Genomic DNA, 14182 nt, shown 5'->3' on the forward strand with positions numbered 1-14182 from the left:
TCTTTGCTTTTGTACTTCCTCAGTTGGAGGAATAATTTCTTGCTTAAGTTGCTTTTCTTATCTTTGAGGAGTTATAGCTTACTCCTATATTTACCTAACAATAAGATGCAATGTAATAACATATAATAATAGCAATATCATTTCACTAGCCAGGTCTTTAGATATTTGTTAGCATGTTACGGATCTGAGTCTCATGTGAGTCTCCTCTAGGTTAATATCCCCAATATTCTGGAGTACTTGTGATAAAAACTTGTAATTTTAAATGTATATCTTTAAATCATGATATCTTTTAAAATATGGTCTGATTCTTTAGGGTTAAAAAAGATCTACTATTTGCTTTATTCAAAATTTTATCATTTTAATCTCTCTATTGATAATACCATATGGCAATACCTCTGTCTTTAAAATTGAGTAAATGCTGTGCTATAGCACAAGCATGGGATGAAGAAGAAATGGTAAAGGCAAATTAGGTTTGTGCAAAGTGAGACCACAATTCCTTTTTTTTTTAGCACAATATTCTAAAAGCTAAGGACTATAGAAGCAGAAATGCCCTGGGAAATAGTTGTTCATGTGTTAAGCAATGAGCAATGTTCCATTTCAGATGAAATCACCTAAACCTCTTTTTTTCTGGACCCTATCTTGGTGCATGCTGTCCAAGTACCAATTTGTGCTTGTGGAAAAGAATATGCAGAGAGACAGAAGAAAAATTTGTGAATCTCTTGAATATTTTCTGACCAAATGAGCTAATACATTTTGTAAAATGTTCAAAATGAACAACTTTGCCAGGAGTTCTCTTTGAAAACACAACATTGACTAACTTATCAAAAATTAAGTTATTAATTAAATAACAGGCTATATGTGAGTCTCCAGTCTTGAGACTTGTACTGGGAATAGAAATTTTGGAAGCACTGGCATATACTGAATAAGAAAGATAATGATAATGACTTAAGATTGAAGGCTGAGGTCTCTGGCATTTCAGAGAATCAATACTTCAATTTATTTCTCAGTTAACAGTTTTCAAAACTGGCATTAAATTCAGTGACATACAGTAATAAGAATGTATCACTTGGTCTTGTTTGCTCTTTTGAAGACCCCATGGTCTAAAGGCATCCCAGTTTGTCTGCTACAGACAAGGCCACAGGTAAGGGACCCTCCCAAATAATCACAGTGGCTGGAAACCCCAAGGAACTATGAAAACTCAGGACCCATATAAATACCCTCACCCCATTCACTGCATGAACTCCACTCACTTTACTGTAGGTGCCTGTGTCTTCTGCCTGGGCAGATCATCAGCTTGTGTGATCCTCTGAAGACAGCATGGTCTGAAGGCCTCCAAGAATGTGTGCTACAACCAGGACCACAGGCTTCCCAGGAACCTGCAGCAACTCAGGAACAAAGGAGGCTGGCTTCAGTCAGATACACCAAGGCCAGTTAACACCAGAGATAACCAGATGGCAAGAGGCAAGTTCAAGACCATAAACAACAGAAGCCAATATACTCTAGCACCATCAGAACCTAGTTCTCCCACCACAGCAAGCCCTGGATACATCAACACACCTGAAAACCAGGATGCTGACCTAATCTCATGAAGATAATAGAGTCCTTAAAGTAGGATATGAATAACTCGCTGAATGAAATACAGGAAGCTACAGGTAAACAGGTAGAAGCCCTTAAAGATACAACAAATAAACCCCTGAAAGAAATATAGGAAAACAAAATCAAACAGGTGAAGGAATTGAGCAAAGCAGACCAAAACCTAAAATTGGATGTACAAACAATAAGAAAACACAAATCGAGGCAACACTGAAAATAGAAAACCTAGGAAAGAAGTCAGCAACTAAAGATACAAGCATCAACAACAGAATACAAGAGATAGAATAAAGAATCTCAGGCATAGCAGATACCTTAGAAGATACTGACACAACAGTCAAAGAAAATTCAAAAGAGAAAAACTCTTAACTCAAAGCATCCAAGAAATTCAGGACACAATAAAAGGACCAAACCTAAGAATAATAGGAATAGAAGAGAGTGAAGATTCCCAGTTCAAAGGACCCCCCCCAAAAAAAGTCTTCAAGAAAATCATAGCCGGGCGTGGTGGCGCACGCCTTTAATCCCAGCACTGGGGAGGCAGAGGCAGGTGGATTTCTGAGTTCGAGGCCAGCCTGGTCTACAAAGTGAGTTCCAGGACAGCCAGGGCTATCAGAGAAACCCTGTCTCGAAAAACCAAAAAAAAAAAAAAAAAAAAAGAAAGAAAATCATAAAAAACTTGCCTAACCTAAAGAAAAATATGTCCGTAAATGCACAAGAAGCCTATAAAACACCAACTAGATTGAACCAGAAAAGATAATGCTCTTGTCACATAATAATCAACACACAGAACACACAGAATATTAAAAGCTTTAAGAGAAAAAGACCAAGTAACACACAAAGGCAGAATAATCAGAATTACACCAGACTTCTCAACAGAGATTCTAAAAGCCAGAATGTCCTGGACAGATATTTTGAAGACCTTAAGGGAACACAAGTGCCAACCCAGACTACTGTACCCTACAAAACTCTCACTCATCATAGATGTAGAAGCCAAAATATTCCATGAAAAACCAAATTTAAACAATATCTATCTACCAATTCAGCCCTACAGAGGACTATAGAAGGAAAACTCAACACAAGGAGAGAACCTACACTGAAGAAAAACAAGATATTAGTCTTCTCACAACAAACCCAAACAGAAATAATCACATACACATAAGGTAACCAATAGCAACAAACAAAACAGGAATTAAAAATCATGTCTTTAATATCCCTCAACATCAATAGAATCAATTTCCCAATAAATGGATTTAACAAATAAATATACAGAACATTTCACCCTAAAACAAAAGAATATACCTTCTTTTTCATAGTACCTTTTCCATAATTGACCATATAGTAGGTGAGAAAACAAGCCTCAAGACATACAAGAAGATGAGGTAATCCCACATATCCTATCAGATCACCACAGATTAAGGCTAGACTTGAATAACAGCAAAAACAACAGAAAACCAACATACCTATGAACACTAAACAACTCTCTGTTCAATAATAACTTGATCAGGCAAGAAATAAAGAAAGAAATTAAAGGCTTTTGGGAATTCAAAGAAAATGAAGGCACAACATATCCAAACTTATGGGACACAATGAAAGCAATGCTAAGAGAAAATTTCATAGCACTAAGTGCTTTTGTAAAGGTATTAGAAAGATCTTACACTAGCACTTAACAGCACACCTTAAAGCCCTAGAAGAAAAAGAAGCAAGCACATGAAAAGGAGTAGAAGGCAGGAAATAATCAAACTCAGGGCCAAAATCAACCACATGGAAACAAAGAGATCTATTAAAAAGAATCAAGAAAACCAAAAGCTTGTTCTTTGAGAAAGTCAGCAATATAGATAAACCCCATAGCCAAACTAACTAAAGGGCCCAGAGACCATATCCAAATTAAGATAATGAGAAATGAAATGGGAGACATAACAACAGAAACTGAGGAAATTTAAAAAAATAATAATAATCAGGCCCTAGTACAAAAAAACTATTCTCAACAAACCTGGAAAATCTAGATGAAATGGATGAATTTCTAGACAAATACTATTTTCCAAAGTTAAATCTAGAGCAGCTAAACTATCTAAACAGGCTCATATCACCTAAGGAAAAGTCATTAAAAACCTCCCAATCAAAAAAGGCCCATGGCTAGATGGTTTTAGTGAAGAATTCTACCAGACCTTCTTAGAAGAGCTAATACCAACACTCCTCAAACTATTCCATAAAATTGCAATAGAAGGAACACAACCCAATTCATTCTATGTGGCCACAATTACTCTGATACCTAGACCACACATAGACCCAACAACAACAAAAAAGAACTTCAGACCACTCCATACAACTCTAGCAAACTGAATCCAAGAACCCATCAAAAACATCATTCACCACAATCAAGTAGACTTCACTCCAGGGATGCAAGTTTGGTTCAAAAATATATTAACAAAAATCTATTAACATAAGTCCACTATATGAACAAATTCAAAGAAAAATCACATGATCATCACATTAGATGCTAAAAAGGCATTTGACAAAATACAACATCCCTTCATGTTAAAGTATTGGAGAGATCAGGAATTCAAGGCACACACCTAAATATAATAACAGAAACATACAACAAACTGTCAACTAATATCAAATTAAATGGAGAGACTTGAAGCACTTTCACTAAAATCAGGGACACGTGAAATCTCCCCACTCTCTCTGTATCTATAGAATATAGTACTCGAAATACTAGCTAGAGTAAGAAGACAACAAAATAAGATGAAGGGGATACAACTTGGAAAGGAAGAAGTCAAGATATCACTATTGTCAGATGATATGATAGTGTACATAAGAGACCCCAAGACTTTCACCAGAGAACTCCTACAGCTGATAAACAACTTCACCAAAGTGGCTGGATATAAAATTAACTCAATCAGTAGCCTTGCTCTACTCAAAGGGTAAACAGGCTGAGAAAGAAATTAGGGAAATGACACCCTTCATGATACCCAAAATAGTTGAGAATGTATTGGTGGAAGTCTTACCAAGGAAGTGAAATATCTTTATGAGAAGAACTTCAAATCTATGGAAGAAGAAATCAAAGAAGATTTCAGAAGATGAAAAGATCTCTTACATTCTTGGACTGGTAAAAATTAACATAGTAAAAATGGCCATCTTACCAAAAGAAAACTATAGATTCAACAAAATGCCCACCAAGTCTCCAACACAGTTCTGCAGAGACATGGAAATAGGAATTCTCAACTTCATATGGAAAAAGAAAAAACCCAGGACATCAAAAACAATTCTTAATAGTAAAAGAACTCCTGGGGAAATCCCCATCCCTGAGCACAAGCTATACTTCCTAGCAATAGTGATAAAAACTTCATGGTATTGGCACAGAGACAGACAGGTTGATGAATGGAGTAGAACTGAAGTTCTAGAATAAAACTACACACTTATGGACACTCGATCTTGACTAATAAGCCAAAAATAAACAATGGAAAAACAGAAATTATCTTCAATAAATGGTAATAGTCTACCTGGCTATTGGTAACTAGAAAACTGAAAAAGGATCCATATTTGTCACCTTGCACAAAGCTCAAGTACTAGTGGATCCAGGAACTCAACATAAAACCAGATACACTGAAAATAATGCAAAAGAAAGTGGGAAAGATCCTCAAACTCATTGGCATAAGGGGAAATTTCTTAAATAGAACTCCTATGGCTCTGACTCTAATATCAAGAATTGAAAAATTGTAACTTATGAAACTGACTATCTTCTCTAAGGCAAAAGGCATAGTCAATATGACAAACTGGCAACCTACAGATTGGGAAAAATATTTTACTAACCCCACATTAGATCGGGCTAATATTCAATAGATATAGAATAAATCAAGAAGCTCACCTCCAAAAAACCAAACAACCCAATCAAAAATTCAAAACAGAGGAATCTTGAATGGTCAAGAAGCCCTTACAGAAATGTCCAAAGTCCTTAGTCATCAGGAGAATTAAAATCAAAATGATCCTGAGATTCTACACCAATCAGAATGGATAAAATCAAATTCTCAGGTGAAAGCATATATTCATAAAAATGTGGAGAAAGAGAATATTCCTCCATTCTGGTGGGATTGCAAACTGGTATAACTTCTATAGAAATCAGACTGGATTCTCCACGTTTCTCTCCTTTTAGTTTGATGTTGGCTACTGGTTCGCTGTATATTGCTTTTATTAGGTTTAGGTATGGGCCTTGAATTCCTGATCTTTCCAAGACTTTCATCACGAATATGTGTTGGATTTTGACAGATGCTTTCTCAGCATCTAACGTGATGATCATGTGGTTTTTGTCTTTGAGTTTGTTTATATAGTGGATTACATTGATGTATTTCAATATATAAAACCATTCCTGCATCTCTGCGATGAATCCTGCTTGCTCATGATAGATGATCATTTTGATGTGTTCTTGCATTCAGTTTGCAAGAATGTTATTGAGTATTTTTGCATCAATATTCATAAGGGAAATAAGTATGAAGTTTTCTTTCTTTGTTGGGTCTTTATGTACCTTAGGTATCAGAGTAATTGTGACTTCATAGAATGAGTTGGATAGAATACCTTCTGTTTCTATTTTATGGAATAGTTTGGGGAGAGTTGAAATTAGGTCATCTTTGAAGGTTTGATAGAAATTTGAACTAAACCCATCTGGTTCTGTTTTTTTTTTTTAATTTGGGAGAATATTAACTGCTTCTATTAGTTTATGGGATATGGGAGTGTTTAGATCATTAATCTGATTGTGATATAACTTTGGAGCCTGGTATCTGTCTAGAAATTTGTCCATTTCATCCTGGTTTTCCAGTTTTGTTGGGTATATTCTTTTGTAGTAGGATCTGATGATGTTTTGGACTTCTTCAGGTCCTGTTGTTACTTCTCCCTTTTCATTTCTGATTTTGTTAATTAGGATGCTGTCCCTGTGCCCTTTAGTTAGTCTGGTTAAGGGTTTATTTATCTTATTGATTTTCTCAAAGAACCAGCTCCTTGTTTGGTTGATTCTTTGAATAGTTCTTCTTGTTTCCACTTGGTTGATTTCGCCCCTGAGTTTGATTATTTCCTGCAGTCTACTCCTCTTGGGTGTATTTTCTTCCTTTTGTTCTAGAGCTTTTAAGTGTGTTGTCAAGCTGCTAATGTATGCTTTCTCTAGTTTCTTTTTGGAGGCACTCAGAGTTATGAGTTTTCCACTTAGGACTGCTTTCCCATAAGTTTGGGTATGTTGTGGCTTCATTTTCATTAAACTCTAAAAAGTCTTTAATTTCTTTATTTCTTCCTTAACCAAGGTATCATTGTGTAGAGTGTTGTTCAGCTTCCACATGAATGTTGGCTTTCTATTAATTATGTTTTTATTGAAGATCAGCCTTAGTCCATGGTGATCTGATAAGATGCATAGGATAATTTCAATATTTTTGCATTTGTTGAGGACTGTTTTATATGGTCAGTTTTGGAGAAGGTACCAAGAGGTTCTGAGAAGAAGGTATATCCTTTGGTTTTAGGATAAAATGTTCTATAGATATTTGTTAAATCCATTTCTTTAATAACTTCTGTTAGTTTCAATGTGTCTCTGTTTAATTTCTGTTTCTAGAATCTGTCCATTGATGAAAGTATCCCACTATTATTGTGTGAGATACAATGTGGGCTTTGAGCTTTACAAAAGTTTTTTAATGAATGTGGCTGCCAATGCATTTGGAGCATAGATGTTCAGAATTGAGAGTTCATCTTGGAAGATTTTTACTTTTGATGAGTATGAAGTGCCTCTCCTTGTCTTTTTTGATAACTTTGAATTGGCAGTCGATTTTAGTCAATATTAGAATAGCTACTCCAGCTTGTTTCTTCGGACCATTTGCTTGGAAAATTGTTTTCCAACATTTTACTCTGAGGTAGTGTCTGTCTTTGTCCTTGAGGTGGATTTTCTGTATGCAGCAAAATGTTAGATCCTGTTTATGTAGCCAGCCTGTTAGTCTATGACTTCTTATTGGGGAATTGAGTCAATTGATCTTAAGAGATAGTAAGGAAAAGTAATTGTTGCTTCCTTTTATTTTTGTTGTTAGAGTTGGGATTCTGTTCTTATGGCTATCTTCTTTAGGTTTATTGAAGGATTACTTTCTTGCTTTTTCTAGGGTTTAATTTCCATCCTTGTGTTGGTGTTTTCCCTTTGAAGGGCTGGATTTATGGAAAGCTATTGTGTGAATTTGGTTTTGCCATGGAATACTTTGGTGTCTCCATCTATGGCAATTGAGTTTTGTTGGGTATAGTAGCCTGGGCTGGCATTTGTGTTCTCTTAGGGTCTGTATAACATCTGTCCAGGATCTTCTGGCTTTCATAGTCTCTGGTGAGAAGTCTGGTGTAATTCTAATAGGTCTGCATTTACATGTTACTTGACCTTTTTCCCTTGCTGCTTTTAATATTCTGTCTTTATGTAGTGCACTTGTTGTTCTGATTATTATATGTCTGGAGGAATTTCTTTTCTGGTCCAGTCTATTTGGAATTCTGCAGGCTTCTGTATGTTCATGGGCATCTCTTTCATTAGGTTATAGAAGTTTTCTTCTATAATTTTGTTCAAGATATTTACTGGCACTGTAAGTTCAAAATCTTCATTCTTATCTATACCTATTTTCTGTAGATTTGGTTTTCTTATTGTGTTCTGGATTTCCTGGATGTTTTAAGTTATGATCTTTATGCATTTTCATTGATTGTTGTGTTCATATTTTCTATGGAATCATTTGTACCTGATATTCTCTCTTCCATATCTTGTATTCTGTTGTTGATGCACACATCTATGGTTCTTGGTTTCTCTCCTAGGATATCTATCTCCATAGTTGTCTCTTTTTGGGTTTTCTTTATTGTTTCTACTTCCATTTTTTTTTTTTATCTTGGATGGTTTTGTTCAATTCAGTCATCTGTTTGGTTGTGTTTTCCTATAATTCTTTAAGGGATTTTGGTGCTTCCTCTTTAGTGCTTTCTACCTGTTTAGCAGTGTTCTCCTGCAATTCTTTAAGGGATTTTGGTGCTTCCTCTTTAAGTACTTCTACCTCTTTAGCAGTGTTTTCCTCTATTTCTTTAAGTGTGTTATTAATGCCATTTTTAAAATCCTCTACCAGCATCATGAGATATGATTTTAAATTTGAATCTTGCTTTTCGGGTGTGTTGGTGTATCCAGGACTAGCTGTGATGGTACTATTGGATTCTGATGATGCAGAATGGTCTTTGTTTCTGTTAGGATGATTCTTAAGTTTGCCTTTTGCCATCTGGTAAACTCTCGTGTTAGATGTCCTAGCTGTCTCTGGCTGGAGTGTGTTCCTCTTGTGATTCTTTTAGCCTCTGTCAGTACTCCTGGGTGTCCAACTCTCTCCTGTGTCCCAGTGGTCAAAGCCCTCCCTGGTGGCTGACCCTCCTCTGGCAAGAAAGGTGCTCAGAGGTCTGGGTCTCAGCTCTGCCTCCTGGCTGAGGATGAAGGCCTGAAGATACCCTGTCTGAGAAGCTCTGTTGCTTCTGTGGCCTGTGTGCTCTCCTATGTGGACTGGTCTCTGAAAGGCCCGGGATACAAGATGGTGAATTTTTTTTTTTTTTTTTGGTTGATAATGTTTTACTATGACTTAGAACATATTTTCCTCAAAGAATTTTTTTTTTTTCATAAGAATTCAGGTACACAAAAAACTCAAAAGCCTTTTTTTTCTTTTTCTTTTTCTTTCTTTCTTTTTTTTTTCACTTTGTCCAAGTTCCGTTTCCAGGCATTAAGATTGTCATACAGTTGTTGCCACTGCTTTTTTCCAAATGTCTGATGTGTGCTATGACTGACAACTACTTTTCTTTAGGTCTGGTCAATTTTTCAGTAGACTATTTAGTTTGTACAGCATAAATAATAAATGGTTCAACATCATCAGCTCCAATCAGTAGCTCTTGCTGCACTGTATCAAAAGAAACCTTTGCCTTCTGCTGCCATTCACATAAAAGTGAGGAGTCTCTTATTCTCCATATTTTGTTCATGTAACAAGACAAGTGAATCTATGAAGTCTTTGTTATTCTGATAGGGTTTGACATACGGTGCCAATTTAGCACTCACAAAAATGGTTAATAAATCATGGATAAGCTTGCCTTCCAAAAATTTGACTAGCTTTATAGTGAGAAGATGGTCAAAAAGAAAGGCATATTGATCCATTAGTGTCCACACAATACACCTATGGGCATCAACTCGAGCCCGGGAAGCATTGTCATCTGTGTAGTTCCTTAGCAATTCCATCATGACCTTTACTGCATCATCACTTTTCTTACAATCCACCAGTACCTTGTAGGGTACTCTTAAGAGGATGTGTTTCTTTTAAGTGGTAAGCTTCCACTTTCTCACTTGATCCAATTCTGTTGGGATGTACTGGGTGGCCCCATCTGATGGTGCAACTTTGATGAGGTTGCAGCACACTGTGTACCTTACAGAAATATTATTGCCCATCCCATGGAAAATGTTGATGATCAATTGCAGTCTCAGAAATGATCATTCACCTTCCTGAAACTTGAACAACTTTTCACACAGACTTTCAATCAATGCTTCTTGCTTGTCTGGTTCCAAGATCAACAGGAGGGACACAACACTGTTCATCCCACTTTCATCATCTTTATCATCTTCCTTAGACACACTTTACAGACTTCAATAATCTGAGCTAAATCTACATGAAGTCCATATTCCAAGCTCTCTTCTGAGATCTCAGCTCATTTGCTTCAGATTAGTCCAATGATCAACAGCCTAGGCATCTCTGCTGATATCGATAAAGGCTGGGATGCTCATGGTGAAGGCTAGACTGTGGAAGACACCAAGATAGCTCATCAGCTCAATTAGGTAGGTTTGTTAAGAGAAGTGCAATGGATTCTAGCTATAGCATCCCAGCTTTAGGAACACAGTTATACAGGGAGAGCAGTAAACATTAAATGTATTTAGCACCAAGGTCAGCTCACCATGCTGGTCTGCAATAAATGTAACTCTTGTTGATTCAAGTGTATTAACCACAGGGTTATTGATCAATGAGGAAGAAACAGCAAGAGAAACAGTTGATGTTAATCATAAAATAACTAAGTCATTTAAGTCATGTCAAAGCAACACCATCTGCAAAGATACAAGTACACAAAAGGATATTAGTCCCATATCAGATTTAGGATTGGTAAAAATTCTTTCCCAATCTGTTGGTGGCCTTTTTGTCTTATTGATAGTGTCTTTTGCCTTACAGAAGCTTTGCAATTTCATGAGGTCCCATTTGTCAATTCTTGATGTTACAGCACAAGCCATTGCTATTCTGTTTAGGAATTTTTCCCCAGTGCCCATATCTTCGAGGCTTTTCCACACTTTCTCCTCTATAAATTTCGGTGTCTCTGGTTTTACGTGGAGTACTTTGATCCACTTAGACTTGAACAAAGTACAATGAGATAAGAATGGATCAATTCACATTCTTCTACATGATAACTGCCAGTTGTGCCAGCACCGTTTGTTGAAAATGCTGTCTTTTTTTCCACTGGATGGTTTTAGCTCCGTTGTCAAAGATCAAGTGACCATAGGTGTGTGGATTCATTTTTCGGTCTTCAATTTATTTCATTGATCTACCTGTCTGTCCCTGTACAAAGAGCTCAAGAAGGTGGACTCCAGAAATTCAAATAACCCCATTAAAAAAGGGGGTACAGAACTAAGCAAAGAATTCTCAGCTGAGGAATACCAAAGGGCTGAGGAGCTCCTGAAAAAAAATGTTCAAGATCCTTAATCATTAGGGAAATGCAAATCAAAACAACCCTGAGATTCCACCTCACTCGAGTCAGAATGGCTAAGATAAAAAATTCAGGTGACAGCAGATGCTGGAGAGGATGTGGAGAAAGAGGAACACTCCTCCATTGCTGGTGGGACTGCAAGCTTGTACAACCACTCTGGAAATCAGTCTGGTGATTCCTCAGAAATTTTGACATAGTACTATCGAAAGATCCAGCAATAACTCTCCTGGGCATATACCCAGAAGATGTTCCAACTGGTAATAAGGACACATGCTCCACTATGTTCATAGCAGCCTTATTTACAATAGCCAGAAGCTGGAAAGAACCCAGATGTCCCTCAACAAAGGAATGGATACAGAAAATGTGGTACATTTACACAATGGAGTACTACTCAGCTATTAAAACCAATAAGTGTATGAAATTCTTGGGCAAATGGATGTATCTGGAGGATATCATCCTTAGTGAGGTAGCCCAGTCACAAAAGAAGTCACTTGATATGTACTCACTGATAAGTGGATATTCGTCCAGAAACTTAGAATACCCAAGATACAATTTGCAAAACACAAGAAAATCAAGAACAAAGAAGACCGAAGTGTGGAAACTTCATTCCTCCTTAGAATAGGGAACAAAACACCCATGGAAGGAGTTACAGAGACAAAGTTTGAAGATAATATGAAAGTATGGACCATCCAGAGACTACCCCACCCGGGGATCCATACCACAATCAGCCACCAAACTATTATTGCATATGCCAGCAAGATTTTCCTGAAAGGACCCTGATATAGCTGTCTCGAGTGAGGCTGTGCCAGTGCTTGTCAAATACAGAAGTGGATGCTAACAGTCATCTATAGGATGGAACATAGGGCCCCTAGTGGAGGAGCTAGAGAAACTACCCTTGGAGCTGAAGGGGTCTGCAACCCTATAGGTGGAACAACAATAGGAACTAACCAATACCCCCAGAGCTCATGTCTCTAGCTGCATATGTAGCAGAAGTTGGCATAGTCTTCCATCATTGTGAAGAGAGGCCCCTTGGTCTTGCAAATTTTTATATGCCCCAGGACAGGGGAATGCCAGGGCCAAGAAGTGGAAGTGGGTGGGTACGAAGCAGGGCAGAGGGGAGGGTATAGGGAACGTTCAGGATAGCATTTGAAATGTAAATAAAAAAAATATCTAATAAAAATATTCTTGCTTAAAAAAACCAAGTACACAAAAGGAAGTGTGTTAGGAAATAAAATCTAATGATAAAAATTTAAATAATATTTGATAGAGAAAACATAAAATCTATGAAGAGATTTTTAAACTTCATTATTTCCCTTTTTCTCACATAAGTATTAAGTTAGGCTTATGACTATTTTTGTTCATTACACTGCACCATGAATTGTTACTTTTATTTTATTACCCCAAATATCAGGAACATTATGAAAACAAAGATACTTCCTATCTTGTATATAACATGGGTAATTTACTCACTGATAGGCATAAGATAGTTAGCTTTCAATAAACACTTGAGAAATGTGTTAAAAGTGTTGAAGGGATAATTGAAAGTGTGCTCATTGCCTTAAAGTAGCATACAGAATGCTGAAAGACACATCCAGCATCATCAATGTTCAGCACAGCACTGATGACAAAGAAGTGAAACTCCCTCAACTATAGTATGATGTGAGATGCATAGAAGATGAACATACATTAAAAATAATTAAAATACAAATTGATGCTTGTCTAAGGTACAGGCCATTAGTTTTCAGAAAGAGGTGACTTTGCTCTTTATTAGTCATGTAGCAACGTCTGGAGAATTATCCAACCATTTTGTGGACATTTGTGGAGAATTTCCATAAATCAGGTAGGAATTTGCTTTTAGCATCCTAGTAAGTAGCAACCATGGGTTTTGGTGATGATTAGCACAGCTTCAAAGAATTATATGGTCTACAACTTGAAATATTGCTTGATGTCAGAACACTTGACTATCATATGTGAGGCTCTGAGTTCAATACCCAGCACACCAAAATGAATTTTCATGGCCAGTGTTGAAGTTGAGAAACTTCAGAAAGACCAACTGTTAGAGAATATGCTTTTAATTTCCTTTTTTGCTTCTAGGTAAAGAGATATCATGTACACTTGATTTACATGCCAGTTGGTTCACAAACAAGCAAGTGAAACAAATATCCATTATTTGTGGGAATCCTCTTGCAGCAAATTTGTATTATCTAGATACATATACTAGAACAGATAATTCTAACAGAGTGAAATGTTCCCAGGTTTGAATATAATGGGCAGAACAGAGACTACTGTCTTTGAGAGGTAGATGTCTGAGTCATCATTTTGGGCATTAGTAGTTGGTTTCTAGAAATGTTCCCAGGACATCAGTATCCTGACCAAATATTGTTAGTTGGAATGGAAATTTCTGATTTCTTTGGAGACTCATTTGTGTCATATGATGTTTTGCTGGAAGCTATTTTGAGAGGATATTTTGCTGGAGCAGATAGATGAGTTAGAGGATGATTTGCTGAGGGAGACACTTGAAAGGACATTTGATGTTTGGAAAGAATATAAGTAGATCTCAACAGAAAGTGAACAACATTCTTGCATTAGTTCACCTTGCAAAACGTCCCTGGCCTTTGCTGATGATTTCCTTGCATTGGTATGCATTTCCATATTTTACTGGTCTTCAGTGACCTTTGCTTGTCATGACTTTGTAGTAAGAAACACACCAAAGAACTTGTGGTGGTATTCTGGGTGCTTCTTGCCACTTCCAGATCTTCTGCTGATTCAGCAGTACCTCCAGATTTTTTTCTGGATTGAGCCATTGCTACTGATTCATGTTTGGTGTTTGTCAATTGCTTTG

General features: G+C 36.8%; 1 pseudogene; it reads right to left on the reverse strand.

Moving 5' to 3' along the window:
• Positions 1-1289: 1289 nt before the first annotated feature.
• On the reverse strand, positions 1290-10375 carry LOC110291033 (annotated as a pseudogene).
• Positions 10376-14182: the final 3807 nt, after the last annotated feature.

This window comes from Mus caroli, chromosome 3, assembly GCF_900094665.2.
Source record: "Mus caroli chromosome 3, CAROLI_EIJ_v1.1, whole genome shotgun sequence".
NCBI lineage: Eukaryota > Metazoa > Chordata > Mammalia > Rodentia > Muridae > Mus > Mus caroli.